This window comes from Panthera onca, chromosome D3 (assembly GCF_046562875.1).
Source record: "Panthera onca isolate mPanOnc1 chromosome D3, mPanOnc1 haplotype 2, whole genome shotgun sequence".
NCBI lineage: Eukaryota > Metazoa > Chordata > Mammalia > Carnivora > Felidae > Panthera > Panthera onca.
The window spans coordinates 78,082,486-78,098,538 of NC_138350.1; positions in this window are offsets into that span (position 1 = coordinate 78,082,486).

Consider the following 16,053-nt stretch of genomic DNA (forward strand, 5'->3'; position numbering starts at 1 on the left):
AATCTAGAAAACATGGATCCATTCCTAGAAAATATAACCTCCCAAAACTGAATCAGGAAGAAACAGAAAATTTGAACAGACGGATTACCAGCAATGAAATTGAATCAGCAGTGAAAAATCTCTTTACAAACAAAAGTCCAGGACCACATGGCTTCAGAAGTGAATTCTACCAAACATTTAAAAAAGGGTTAATACCTCTTCTTCTCAAACTATTCCAAAAAAGGAAGAGGAAGGAAAACTTCCAAATCCATTCTATAAAGCCGGCACTTTCCTGATACCAAAGCCAGATAAAAACACTACCAAAAAAGACATCTACAGACCAGTGTCTCTGATGAACACTGATGCAAAAAATCCTCAACAAAATATTAGCAAACCGAATCCAACAATACATTTAAACAAATCATTCATTGGGGCACCTGGGTGGCTCAGTTGGTTGACTGCCCAACTCTTGATTTTGGGTCAGGTCATGGTCCCCGGGTCATGGGATCAAGTCCCACATTGGGCTCCACGCTGAATATGGAGTCTTTTTGAAATTCTCTCTCTCTTTCTCTCTCTCTCAAATTAAACAAAAAAAATCATCACTGCAGTCAAGTGGGATTTAATCCTGGGTTGCAGGAGTGGTTCAATATCCACAAATTGATCAACATGATACATCACATCAACAGAGAAAAGGAAAAAGCCATATGATCATTTTCATTGGCACAGAAAAAACATTTGACAAAGTACAACATCCATTCATAGTAAGAACACTCAACAAAGTAGGGTTAGAGGGAACAGTTGATTTTGTTGGGGGTTCTCTGTACCTCCTGGATCTAGAGGGAACATATCTCAACATAGTAAAGGCCATATAAGAAAAACTCACAGCTAACATCATGATCAATGATTAAAAACTGAGAACTTTTCCCTTAAGATCAGAAATAAGACAAGGATGTCCACTCTTACCACCTTTATTCAACATAGTGCTGGACATCACAGCCACAGAAATCACACAAGAAAAAGAAATAAAAGTATTTAAATTGATATGGAAGCAGGAAAACGTTCATTATTTGCAGATGACTTGCTACTGTATACAGAACCCCTGAAAGACTCCAACAAAACACTTCTAGAACTGATAAATGAATTCAGCAAGGTGTCACGATACAAAATCAATACACAGAAATCCATTGAATTTCTGTACTAAAAATGACGTATCAGAAGGTGAAACTAAGAAAACATTCCCATTTACAATTGCACCAAAAAGAGTAAAATACCTAGGAATGAAATTAACCAAGGAGCTGAAAACCTGGATTCTGAAAACTGTAAAACACTGATGAAATAAACAGATGATGACACAAATAAAAGGAAAGATATTTCACTCTCCTGACTTGGAAGAAATAAATATTAACATGTCATAGTACCCGAAGTAATCTACAGATCTAATGCAATTCCTATCAAAATACCAATGGCATTTTTCAAAGAGCTAGAACAAATAATCCTAAAATTTGTATGGAACCACAAAAGACCCTGAATAACCAGAGCAATCTTAAGAAAGAAGAACAAGCTGAAGTTATCCTAAACCTAGATATCAGGATATACTACAAAGCTGTAGTAATCTAAACAGTATGGAACGGCCACAATAATAGTGGAACAGAATAGCAAGTCTAGAAATAAGCCCATGATTATATGATCAATTAATCTTTGATAAAAGGAGACAAGAATATGCAATGGGAAAGACAGTCTTTTCAACAAACGGTGTTGGGGACACTGGATGACCACATACAAAAGAATGAAACTAGACCACTTTCTCACACCATACAAAAAAAAAATAAACTCCAAATGGATTAAAGACCTAAATGTGAGACCTGAAAACCACAAAAATCCTAGAAGAGAGCACAGGCAGTAATTTCTCTGTCTTTGGCAGTTACAACATTTTTCTAGGTATGTCTCAAGAGGCAAGGGCAACAAAAGCAAAAACAAAATTTGGGGATTACTTCAAAAATAAAGAGCTCTGCACAGTGAAGGAAACAATCAACAGGACTAAAAGACAACCTACTGCATGAGAGAAGATACGTGCAAATGACATATCTGATAAAGGGTTACTATCCAAAATACATAAAGAAGTTATAAAACTCAACACCAAAAAACCCCCTAATAATCCAATTAAAAAACTGGCAGAAGACATGAACGGATATTTCTCCAGAGACATACAGACTGGCAAACAGACCCATGAAAAGATGCTCAACATCACTCTTCATCAGAGAAATGCAAATCAAAACTACAGTGAGATATCATCTTACACTTATCATAATAGCTAAAATTAACAACACGGCAAACAATTGGTATTGGCAAGAATGAGGACAAAGGGGAACACTCGTGTACTGTTGGTGGGAATGCAAAGTGGTGCAGCCACTGTGGAAAACAGTATAGAGTTTCCTCAAAAAATTAAAGACAGAATTACCATATATTCCAGTGATTCCACTACAAGGGACTTACACAAAGAATACAAAAACATCAGTTTGAAAAGATACATGTACTACTATGCAGCATCATTTACAATAGCCAAAATATGGAAGCAGCCCAGATGTCCATTGGATAGATGGATAAAGAAGATATGGTATATTTACACAATAGAGTATTACTCCGTCATAATAAAGAAATGAAATCTTGCCGCTTACAACAACACAGATGGACCTGGGGAGTATTATGCTAAGCGAAAGAAGTCGGACAGGGAAAGACAAATACCATATGATTTCATTCATATGTGGAATTTAAGAAACAAAACAAATGAACATAGTGGGGGGTGGGGAGAGGCAAACCTGGAAACAGACTCTCAACAGGACACAGATGGTTACTGGAGGGGAGGTGGGTGGCGGGTAGGTTAAGTAGGTGATGGGGATTAAGGAGAGCACTTGTGATGAGCACTGGGTGTTGTATATAAGTGATGAAGCACTAAATTCTACACTGAAACTAATATTACACTGTTTGTTAACCACTTGGAATTTAAATAAAACCTGAAAAATATAATATTTCATACAGACACCTAGCAAATTTACCTGTAAATTGTGTTCATGATAGTTTTCATATAAACACTTGTAGTCACTACTACAATGGGAGTACTTTCCAAACAAATTACCCACATTTTATAACTGAATACCTTTGATTTCATAAAGATACTAAAACATCATAGAAAGAAGTGACAGTGTAGGTTTCTTGGGTCCAAAAAGGGTAACAGGAAAAACACGTAAAGTAGCAAAATGTAAGAGGTAATATTGAATATGAAAATACTTAAGAAACATATATACGATCAAGAAACTTCAACAGTATCCTGAAAGTATTTATAAAATAGCAGTCCATTTTAAGGTAAAATCTATACATATGTACATACCTCTCTCCCTCTGTGTGCATGTGTGTGTATAAACTATCAACAGAAGCATCAACAGAATTTTTTACTGGTTAATTGGCAGTTTTATTTTAAAATATCCACTCTATATTACTAACATTTAAAAAATGAATCTATTATATTTATGTATTACTTATATCAAAACGACAACAAAAACCTAAAAATAATCCCAGTAATACGGTCCTTTCTAAAGAGTGGCTCTTATTTGTAAATTTTTATTTAAAATATTTTAATTTTATTTTTTTTAAAGGCTACATTTTTTCTCTTGCTGAGCTTTACAAAAAATGAAAGTGCTAAATATTTATATTAATCTTATGATTTACAAAGCTCTTATGTGTATATTTTCTTATTCAAGTCTCACAATAGTTCTGTGGATTAAGTATTAGTTTCCTCGTTTATAAATTGGAATAAAACTCAGAGTAGTTAAATGCCTTTTCACTTTTTCACATATTTAGTATATGGTAAAATCAGATTTAAAATAAGCGTTTTCCAATACCACATCCAGCATCACTACAGTTTTATTTTGTTTCTCTTACTCTGGTGCATATTTTAAACATTCATTGTCAAGTCCTATGGAAGTTATCTTTTATACAGATTAAGGTTTAGCTCTACTATTGTGGTTAAGAGCTTAAAGATTTGAAATGGTCTTTATTTGCACATTAAAAAAAACATTGTCTATGTAGAAAATTCTAGCGATTTTACAAAAAGTATTTCTAGAACTAAAAACTGAGTTTAACAAGGTCACTGTATACAAGGTCAAAATACAATCACGATATTGCCATCTATTATGACTTGACCATTTGGGATTATCTACTAAATGCATTGGCTACTTGACATGGTCTGTCAGCTTTGCTTTATCAGAGCCCCATCATCTCCCAGGTTTCTGGGACCTTCCAGAATTGTTTAGCTTGGGGTTTCCCAGTTATTCTCCCAGCCTTCTAAATGTATAAGCCTAGAATTCAGTAAATAAACTCAAGGTAACCTATGAAGTTTCAGGGAGCATTTCTGTATAACTTCCTCCTCTCTGACATTCTGCTCATTTTTCTGGCCATTTCAGCCACTCTCAACTTCTATCTCAGTCTCTATGATTCACCAGAACCTCTGTGCTCTGCTTAAGATCTCCCAATCTGAGATGTAATTTAGTAAATGCAAAAAGATAGAAATATGGGATGATTTTATGGCTTGTTTCATTTTTTTTCCTGTTCTCTTAGGGATTACAATTATTCACTTCTTGCTTTCTAGTGTTTAAAAGTCACTATTTCTTACATTGTCCAGTTTTCTAGTTGTTTACGGCAGGAGGAAAATCCAATTCTTATTTCTTCATTATGGCCAGAAAGTACAAGCTTTAATTATCATATTAAAATAAACAGTTCCGTTATACTTTACTGCAATATTTACATTAATAGCAAAACGCAATAAAAGATTTCAAAGACATTTAATGGCCATGTTACTATTGTTATTCTCCATTCTTCTTTTGAAGTTTATTTATTTATTTTGAGAGAGAGAGAGGGAGGGAGGAAGGGAGGGAGGGGAAGAGAGAGAGGGAGAGAGAATCCTAAGCAGGCTCCATACTGTCAGCTCAGAGCCTGCCTGTGGGGCTCCATCTCATAAACCATGAGGTCATGACCCGAGCTGAAATCAAGAGTTGAATGCTTAACCGAGCCATCGGTTGCTGAGCCATCCAGGTGCCCCTTATTCTGCATTCTTATTTGAGCTACTGAAATGGAAAGTTTGAGATCATGATTATGCTGATCAGCCTGTGACCCTCTAAGCAGGATAAAAGAAAAAGTGGTGCAGAGAGGGGCAAGGTGTTTCAAAAATGTTTTTCTATAGAAAGAGTTTCAGATGTATAGAAATCACATGAGGATTATACAAAGAGTCTCTGTTTACCCGCATTCGTTTTCTATGCTGGGTAACAAATTAGTACACACCTAGCTTAAAACAGTGTGTATGTGTTATCCCACAATTTACGTGAGTCAGGAGTCCAGGAATATGGCTTGGCTGGTTTCCGCTCAGAGTCTCTCAGTCAAGGTGTTAGGTACTACTCCTTTCTGGAGTTGGGGATCATCTCCCACCCTCACCTGGTCATTGGCAGAATCTGGTATCTTGCAGCTAAAAGAGCTCCTGTTTTCTTGATGGCTGTCAGCTAAAAGTCACTCTTGGCTCCAAGAGGTCACCTGCCGTTCCTCGCCAGGTGGACTTCTCACAGACCCTCTCCTAACTCAGCCGCTCGATTCCTCAAAGCCAGTGGAAGTGTGTCTCTGACACCTAGACTCTCTTTTACAGGGTTCATCTGTGGAGATCAGACCCACTCAGGATGATCCACTTTTGATTAACTGAAGCCAACTGATTTGGGATCTTAATTGCATTTGCAACATCTCTTCACCTTTGCCAGATAGCATAATCTAATCATGGAATGACCTCATAGCGCCACTCACACTCAGTAAAAGGGGTTATACGGGATGTGTGCAGCAGGGGGTGGAAATCTTGGGTGTCCTTTTAGAACCCACTGATGGCAATACCCTCTACACAGCTGCCACACTCACATTTGCTTTCGTTCTCTGTATGTGTATGGATGTGTATACATGTGTGCATACGTGCGCATAAATACAACACAAGAGTATGCTGAATATATCTTGTCCATCTGCCCCATAAAACTTAGTGTATATTGACTAAGAGCAATAATATTCTCCCATATATCTATAGTGCACTTTTTAAAAATAGGAAAGTTAAGGGGCGCCTGGGTGGCTCAGTTGGTTAAGCGGCCAACTTCGGCTCAGGTCACGATCTCACGGTCTGTGAGTTCGAGCCCCGCGTCAGGCTCTGTGCTGACAGCTCAGAGCCTGGTGCCTATTTCAGATTCTGTGTCTCCCTCTCTCTGACCCTCCCCCGTTCATGCTCTGTCTCTCTCTGTCTCAAAAATAAATAAACGTTAAAAAAAAAAAAATTAAAAATAGGAAAGTTAACATTGATATTATGCTTTTTATAATCTGTAATTCATATTCTAGCTCCATCAGCTGCCTCAATAAGCCTTTACAGCATTTTTTTTTTGCAGTGATCATCTAGCCCAGAACCTATGTATTACATTTAGTTGTCATGTCTTCTTAGTTTCCCATGACCTGAAACAGCACCTCAGCCTTTCTTAGTCTTTCAAGTCATTATTTTTGGAGAATATAGGAGTTTGTCTCTAGGACAGGGATTGACAAACTACATCCTACAAGCCAAATTCAGACGTTGGCCTGTTTTTCTACAGCCCTAGAACTAGTAATGGGTTCTGTATTTTTAAAGGGTTTAAAAAACAAAACAGAAAAAAAAAAAGCGATAAAAGTCAGATTTTTTTATTTTTTTTTTATTTTATTTTTTTAACGTTTATTTATTTTTGAGACAGAGAGAGACAGCATGAACGGGGGAGGGGCAGAGAGAGAGGGAGACACAGAGTCGGAAGCAGGCTCCAGGCTCCGAGCCATCAGCCCAGAGCCCGACGCGGGGCTCGAACTCGCGGACCGTGAGATCGTGACCTGAGCTGAAGTCGGACGCTTAACCGACTGAGCCACCCAGGCGCCCCAAGTCAGATTTTTAAAAAAAAAAAACTCTTTAAAAAACTCCACAAAATGCTTCAAACCTAAAATATTCTCTACTGACCCATTATCAAAAGAGTTTGCAGATAGTTGTTCTAGAACATCTCTTACTTTGGTTTTCTTTGATTTCCCTATGATACGATTATATTCATGTGATGAACTGTTTGAAACTATATAATTGATATTATGTTCTTTTCAATGTATCATAGCTGGAGGCACATGGAATCTGTTTGCCCCCTTACTGGTGCTGTTAATTTTGATCTCTTGGTTAATCTGGTTTCTTCACTCCATAGTTAGTATTTTTTCTTTGTGTAAGTAATAAGGAATTTGTTGACAATACTATAAGTTCAGGTAAATATTATCAAAACTTTCCCTTAAATGCAGCATCTATTTTTATAAGTATCATCATCCGTTTTATTATTTGGCATCTTATCTACAAGGAAACACTTTCTTTTCTCCATGTACATTTATTTACTTACTTAGTTAATTGTTAATGTATTGTCAATATGGACTCACAATTCTTATTTTATTGAATTGGCTATAATCTATGATTGCCCTTATTTATTTTGGTGTTCAAATTTTCTCAAACTTTTCAAGTGAAAACCCCTTCGAGTGGGTTCCGGTCTAGTTTTGGGAATCAGAAATTACAGGGGAATGATTCTCATGTGAACAAAATAATTAAATCTTTTATGTGAATCAAAACATATTTTATAGTTGGGATACTTTTTGTTCCTTACAATTAGACATCATATTAAGAGCATGTGTTTCATTAAAAGGAGACATAAATCTCTAAAGGAGGGCAAAAGTACAGAAAACTGGAAGATACAATCTAGGACACACACAAGGAGTCAAACAAGGTAAGGTACAACAACTGCTCTGTTACCCTGAAGTTACTGCAACTGATAGGGAAGGGCCAATGGGAAGGTTCGGGAGGGCGGCAATGTCATGGCTTTAGGACTCAATCATGATACTGAGCCTGTTTTGCAACTTAGATTTGTTTGTGACTTTTAGAACGTGATTTAGCCTCTTTGAGTTTCAATTTCATAGTGTTTAACATATACGTTTAGCGTAAGGATTAAATGAGATTATGAAGTTAAGGGCCTCTAGGCAGAAGGCAGTCAATGAATTAAGTTACTGCTGATAGCTGCTGGTGTGCTGGGTGAGTTTAGAGTTTTAATTTTAAAGTGATAGCAGAACAAGTAATTGGCAGGATTTGATGCTTAAATCAGAAAGCTTTAAGTATGATGCCGAAATAGCCAGTTCATTATTAATTCCAGTCAAGGCTTCCAACGCATAGACAAAACTGATGTGTGTGTGTATCCTGATAGTAAGAACTGTGACAGCTGATACAATACAATAGCAGGCACTAGTAAGTTGAGTACTGGAAAAATGTTTCCAACTGCTGCAGATGTTCTCAGATCAAACACTGTTTCTATGAAAAACTGTGTGAAATAGTAAAAAAAAAAAATGAAGCACAAGGAGAAGCTAATGAATTTGCATCATTACCTATGAATGAATCAAGAAGTTATGTGAGAATCTGATGAATGTCAAGTTTCAGAGAAAATTCCGCTGAACTTGTACTTAACAAATTTTGGTATTACAGAATACAATGCAGGAGCGCCTGCGTGGCTCAGTAGGTTGAGTGTCCGACTTCGGCTCAGGTCGTGATCTCATGGTTCATGGGTTCGAGCCCCGGTCGGGCTCGGTGCTGACAGTTCAGATCCTGGAGCCTGCTTCGGATTCTGGGTCTCCCTCTCTCTCTGCCCCTCCCCCGCTCGTGCTCTGTCTCTCTCTCTCAAAAATAAATAAACGTTAAAAAAAAGTTTTAAAAATACAATGTGGAAATCACTACAGAGAGAGAATATTTGTGACAGGATAATTGTCACTCCATCTCTCCTACTGACGTAACCTCCCTCAGACACAAAGAAACAATTTTGTAAAATGAATAAAAGCACAACTTGGTTGTTGCAATGCTAATTAGAAGACCACAGTGTTAAGGACATGATTAGTATTTTGATTGAAATCTGGCCACTACTTCATATCATTTTCATGAATATAAAAATATAATCCTAGTATTACAGTAATATAATTAAAACATTGAATTGTCAGTCAAATTTTTCTTAAATCGGATACCTCAAACAGCTCAGTAATATTTAAGTCTTACTGAAATACAAAAGTCGTTCTAAAAGATTCCAACTGGATGTCAGTTGTACTGACCCAGCCAACAGGCACATTATTTGATGACAGCAGACAGGAAAATTGGATGAATTATGGCATAAGTAAAAAACCCAGCATTTTCAAAAGCAGCCCCATCCTTCATGCTTTAACAATAATATCAACGTGCGGCTATCCTAAGAGACTGCTGTGCGTCTTGCTGGGAGGGAGGACTCCAGGGGAATATTTACCCAGGAAAGAATGGCTCATGAGGGCAGGTTAGGCACATTTAAAGTTGCCGTGATTTACCCACAAATATTCTAAGATATTCAAGATCTGGTTTAAAACAATCAGTAGGCACATTTAGAAGATGAATTAAGGTATTTTACAAAGAGTTTATGATGCAATGGGGAGAGAGGAACTCTTCATTTATCTAAATGAATATTCATTTCTTGAAGATTTTTAAAGCGTTGGACTAAAATTTAGCTAGTTTCTCCAAAATTCAGCTTTGGGTGGAAGTAATGACAAATGAAATCAGGCTGACTCATCTTTCATAATGCTTCTCCATCTGTCCTTTTGCTTTAGACCTGACTGCCTATAGCTGGAGCTCATACCTGGATGCCTGCAATCCCGAGATAAACTTGGCAGTCATTAGCACATGGTTTTTGAAGACAACGACACAGATGGAACATTTAAGGTGGAAATATGATGTGAGGAGAGAAGCTGACCCAGAAATGAACCCCAACGATTGCCAACATTTCAGCCAGAGAAGAGGATGGTAACAAAGGAGACCTGTGAAGGAGTAGCCAAAAAGGTAGGTAGAAAGCCAGGGAATAAGGTAGAAAATGGACTGAGACATCAACACCTTTTGAGAAATAGCCACAGGATTTGATAATATAGACCCCTCTGGTTAAATCTGCAGGAATAGTTTTGGGGAAGCCTTACAGGCAGAAATCAGATTGACGTGTTTGAAAAGTAAAATACTTGTGAGAAAATTAAGAATGTATATGGGCACACCCTTTGCAGGAGATATCATGGAAGGGGCGGTCTAAGCAAGTGCAAGTGGGGTGTCAGAGATATAAGAACATATTTAAATGATGAGAAAAAGTGAGAGTACAGAGCGGGCTGCAGATTTAGTGTGGGGAAGAGATAACACACAAAGAAAATATCTGAGAAGGCAGGATCAGTTGAGCTCCTGAGAACACACGAAAGGGTTTGCCTTTTGAAAGGAGGGCCATGGCATCAATTACAACAGCAGGAAAGAAAGAATACATAAAGATGCAGTTAAATTTGTAGACTTAAGAAAGGTTTTAAAATTGACAATCTCCTGGCTCAATCAATACCTTTTAATTACAGAGTCACTTCAAAGTCTTCAACCAGGCACTCAAGAGACTTCTGTATGGATTTTTTAAATATTATAGCATGCATCTTTATATAAATACATAAATCTATCTGGAAAAAAGTTTCATATCCCCACAAGCACTCACTGGAATTCTATCCTTCCTATTTCTTTCCAATGTCTCCTCGTATCTGAGTTTGATCTATTATGCAAGCTTAATGCAAACGCTCCCCTTAATAAAATACTTTTACTTGTGCAGAAGTCTATACACTCGAGGAGTGCTGATGAACAGAGATGGGATGTTGCTCATTTAATCAAAAATGTACACTGTTTGTTTTAGAGCATGGGTAGGTAGGAAGCCAGAAAGACTGGCTTCTTAAAAAGCCAGGGATAATCTGGAATCCATCACAATGTTCCAGAGAGGAGGAAAAGCCTACTTGAACGTAGGCAAGGAGGTTGGTAGAAGGGGCTGGACTTGAGAGACATTCAGAAAGTATATTCAACTTTATGATATTTGTTGAGAATTGATGATAGAGCACATGAGAGAATGAGTGAAGATGACTCCCCAGGTTCTGTTTAAAATTTGCATGGCTGGGATTAGCCACCAATATTCCACTCTGTGAGGTGGAATTAGGGCAGATAATGCATTTGGTTTGGCCATGATGACTTGGGGCTCCTACTGATACATGTCCAGGAAGGACCTGGTGATGGAGGACTAGAGCTGAGAAGAAACCCAGGCTGAGGATACAGAATTGAGAATTATCATTATCTACCACTCACTTAATTTCTACGTGTAGATGTGGATATGTTCATTGGAGAAGAGACTGTAAATGGTGAGCTGAAGAAAGAATGATGGCACAGAAATAAAACAAAGCCCAAAAAACTCTGGAAGCAGACTATAAATAAAGACTCAGAGGTGTGGGAGAGGAATGAGGAACAATGTCAGGAAATCAAGAGAAAAGACAGTTTTGCCGAGAATATACTAACCAACATTGTTGATTATTACACACATAAGGACTAAGTGCAGCTGACAGCTCATTGCCTTGACAAGGGTAGTTTCGGTGGAGACAGACACACAGATTTCAAGTTGCCATGGGATGTAATGAAAGGACAGCCATGCTTCGGAAATTTATGTCAGCTATCAATCGATTATCTCTGCTCCAAATATACCTTTTCAATATCTGCTCTGTGATAAACAACAGAATTCCTGTAAATATGTCTTTCAAGTGAGCATGAAGCTAAGCATTCTCAGTGTGGACACTTGGTGGGGACACTGAAAAGGGAAGGGGCTCTCCTATCATTTCCTTTTTTGGGGGGATCCACAGGTGGGCTTCGTAGATGTGAAGACAGCTCGTGAAGTCTTCCCTAGCTGGCATCCCTTTGAGACCGTGTAGCCTCAGCCTAAGGATAACCTTTCTGCATCCCCTCTACTCAGAAACCAGAGTCCTCTGCACTGTGAGGGCCTCCTACTACCACCAGCTCCAGAACTGCCACGATGAGTTATATACACCTGTGCCACCAGCTGCTGATCACCTGCTCCCTTCCTGCACTCCGAAGAATGAATGTGTTAGTTTTCTATTGCAAATATAATCAATCACCACAAATTTAGTGGCTGAAACCAGAAATTCATTATCTTCAACTTCTGCAGCTCAGAAGTCCAACATGTCTCACTGGACTCAAATCAAGGTATCAAAAGGCCTGGTTCCTTCTGGAGGCTCTCAGTGAGAATCTGTTTCTTTGCCTTTCCGGCTTCTAGAAACTGTCCACTTCACTTGGCTCACGGTCCCTTTCTCCATATTCAAAGTCAGCAATAGTGCTTCTCTGACCATTCATCTGTAGCCGCATCTCTCTCTGACAACTGGTGAGAAAGGTTCTTCACTTTTAAGGACCCAAGTGAGGGGCACCTGGGTGGCTCAGTTGGTTAAGTGTCTGACTCTTGACGTCGGCTCAGGCCATGATCTCATGCTTGTGAGATGGAGGGGCTCTGCAATGGGTGTGGAGCCTGCTTAAGATTCTCTCTCCCTCTCCTCCCTCTCCCTCTGCCCCTCTCCCGCTCTCTCTCAAAAAAAGGATGCAAGTGATTATATCGCTCCCACCCAGATAATCCAGGGGAATCTCTCCATCTCAAGGTCCTTAACTGAATGGTATCTTCAAAGTTCATTTTACAATATATGAGAGGATATTCACAGGTTTCTAGAATTAGGATTTGGACATTTTGAGGGGTCGTTATTCTGCCTACCACAGTGACTTACTCCTATCCCAGAAACTCCACATCAACTGTAGCCTGGCTAAACCCAGCAAACTTCTCTGCTCTCTGATGGCTGAACCACACCTCCTCCAAATAGATCTGAACCCCTTCCAAATTGTCCTTTTTTGGGGGGGTATTCTCCCACAGCCCTAGGGTACTATTTAGAGCACAGCTTATTTTACATCTTCCTCTTTTATCACAGCCAGTACTCTTTTATATTAAACTTCACGTTTAGCCTATTGTGTGGTTTCTACCTTCTGACTGGACCTGAACTCTTATAATTTATCTAAGTATATTTTCCAAAGTAACCTATAAATGGAAAGGACGTACTTAAACTATAACAGAAAGAGTGGAATAAAAATCAAGAGTATTAGTTTTAGTTTGGTTTGCATTGCTTAGGGAAAAATGTTTAGCATTGTAGTAAGTTGATGGAAATAATTAATACAGACATAGGGTGAAGGTACCAGAAAAGAGAATAGACTTAAAGATGAGAGAGGCTAGAATCTATTCCAGAAATTGACAACACTGGTTATCAATCACGAGAGGCTTTTTTAAAAATTCCAATTTCAAAGCCCTATCGTCATTCTGATCTAATTGGTCTTTCTTGGATCGGAGATTCTGATTTAACTGGTCTTGGGTAAAGCCTGAGCATCAGATTCTCTGATGGCTAGAAGTAGAGAGGCAACAATGGAGCAGCTATAGGCAGATGTGTAGACATAGAGGGCTGAAATGTTATTAAGTCCTCCTATGATTATCTCAATTGTCTCTGAGAAATTGAAGGCGATATCATATATTGACAATGAGGCAGAAATTGTGAAAGGCGCCTTGGACCTTTGCTGACACCCACTAAGATACCCACTATGTGTAAAACTCAGTGTTTAAGAATACGGATTAAAACCATGAAACAGTTCCCCGTCTCTCAAGCAACTTGCTCCTTCAGTGGAGAGACATATGAATAATAATAATTTGTAAGCAATTATAAAGACAATTAAAATGATGAATTTAGAGGGGAGAGATAAACTTGTATGCATGATAGACGAAGCTTTCAAGGTGAGGAACTTAAGATATGGGCCTTGAAAGAAATACAGAAAAGGATGGAGGCAAATACTCTTGATACTGAGATGGGTGTGCACCTCACTTCAGAGTTTCCAAGCAGTTCTGGCTAGCTAGAGTAGAAGGTTTTAAAGAAGATAATGACAGATGCTGAGTATGTTAGGTCAGATTTAGTTTGTACATAAGAGCTAGATACAATATATTAAGGGAGACTGGAGGAATATATTACAATATATTAAGGGTACAATATATTAAGGATACAATATATTAAGGGAGACTGGACACACTAAGGAATTTAGGCTTTATTTAATGGGTGATGAAAAGTCACAGAAGTGGTGTCTTCTGTGTCCTTCTCTCCATCTTCTGCAACACTCTAGTGAGTATTGATGATGTGCTGAAAATTGCTCAGGCAGCCTCATTGCAGGGTCCCAGTGACATGAGGCATGGTTATGAGTAAATAATTAAGCGAAACATGTTGCTGAATACAAAATGCATACTTCAGAATACCATAGGTCAAAACACAATATAAACACCTAAGTATAGTTAAAGGTTATAGGAGGGTGGAGAATGTTTTGAAATATCACATAATTTTTCTCCTTTTTGTATAGTATTTGTTTTGCTCTTTAGCTTTATGTGAGATTTTGTTTACTTCCTTCAATCATTCCACATAAAACAGATCCACACAGTTTGCTACCCGCCATAAAGGAAAATGTATACAGCCAAAGCAGTGAAGTTAGTCTAGCCTTCACCATGCTTTTAGAAATCCATAATGATTTTTTATGCCCAGTCTTTTAACAAAGAATTGATTTCCGTATTAGGAACAAAGCTCAGAGAACGCCCAAAAGAATCAACTCTGACACGGCGGGCGGAGGGGAGGAAAACAAGATCTTATCTTGTTATTTAAGAAATTCTAACTCATGGAAAGAAAAAAATGTCTCTAGGACTGTGAGTGGAGTCGGGGGAATCAAAACGGAGTGGAGAAGAGGGACAAGAAGGTTTGAGACAGAAGAGTCATGATTAACAATAAGGACAGAAATCCCAGTTGGGATGGAATGAAAACCATCCAAATAAGTTTGGATGAATTTCCCCATACCTAGTCTAGGAAGAATATAAGACTTTGAGAGGAGCTCCACATTTGAAGCATCATGTACACATGCTACCGAAATGAAAGAGGAGAAATGGCTGACTAAGGTTTGGGTAGGTGAGCCTGGAAGCTGCCTTTCCTCCCTGGTTTTGTGTAAGAGCAGTGAACAGAACACCAGGGTACTCCTGCTCCTGAAGTGCACATGTATTTCCAAGGGCAATAGTTTGTGAAGGTTTACTTGATGTAAGATTTCCAGATGTTTGACTTCCAAATGTACTCACTCTGTCCAGAATTTTATTGGTATAAGAACTCACCCCTTCTCTTTTTACGATAGTTCTCCCGTTTTACAAAATAGGAACATATCTTTTGGTACGCTGCCCCAGTTGTAAGAATGTATGTGACGCAAAACAGAGAGACCATTTGAATGATTGGTAATTCCTGTTGAGAAAATAAGTGCCTTTAATAACTGAGTTTCAAAGATGATTTTTTAAATCAGATGGTTATCGAGTCTTTATGTTCAAAACTTCAGGTAGAATCTATACAGCTGTCAATGGTTAAATCATTAAAAATACTCTTGATTAGAGATCCTGTGTTAAATTTGTATATAAATCAGGGAAGACAAGAAAACAATTGAATGGTATTGCTATCATAAAACCACTGTCATTCCCACAAACATATGTATGTGGGCAAGATTTCTGAACACTTACATTTGTAAATATTTTTGAAATGAATAGAATGGATTATTAGCCTTGTTTCATTCAATATTCATCCATAAATTCTTGAAATAATTGGAAAAATCCTCATTTCTCTCATTATGGAATGGATTTTAAATACAATTTTACCTTTTTATTTAATAAATACGTGTTAAATTTTGTAGTGTATTTAGGTTGTTTAAATTTGCAAGGTACTACTAATAATGGAATTGATAAACATGAAGAAATGCATTGTTTTAAACTTAGAACTTATGGGGAGGGGGTGCCTAGGTGGCTCAGTCGGTTAAACGTCCAACTTCAGCTCAGGTCATGATCTCACAGTTCGTGGGTTCGAGCCCCGCGTTGGGCTCTGTGCTGACAGCTCAGAACCTGGAGCCTGCTTCGGATTCAGTGTCTCCCTTTCTCTCTGCCCCTGTCCTGCTTGCACTCTGTCTCTCTCTCTCTGTTTCTCTCTCAAAAATAAGAATAAACATTAATGTTTTTTTTTTAATTTAGAACTTATGGT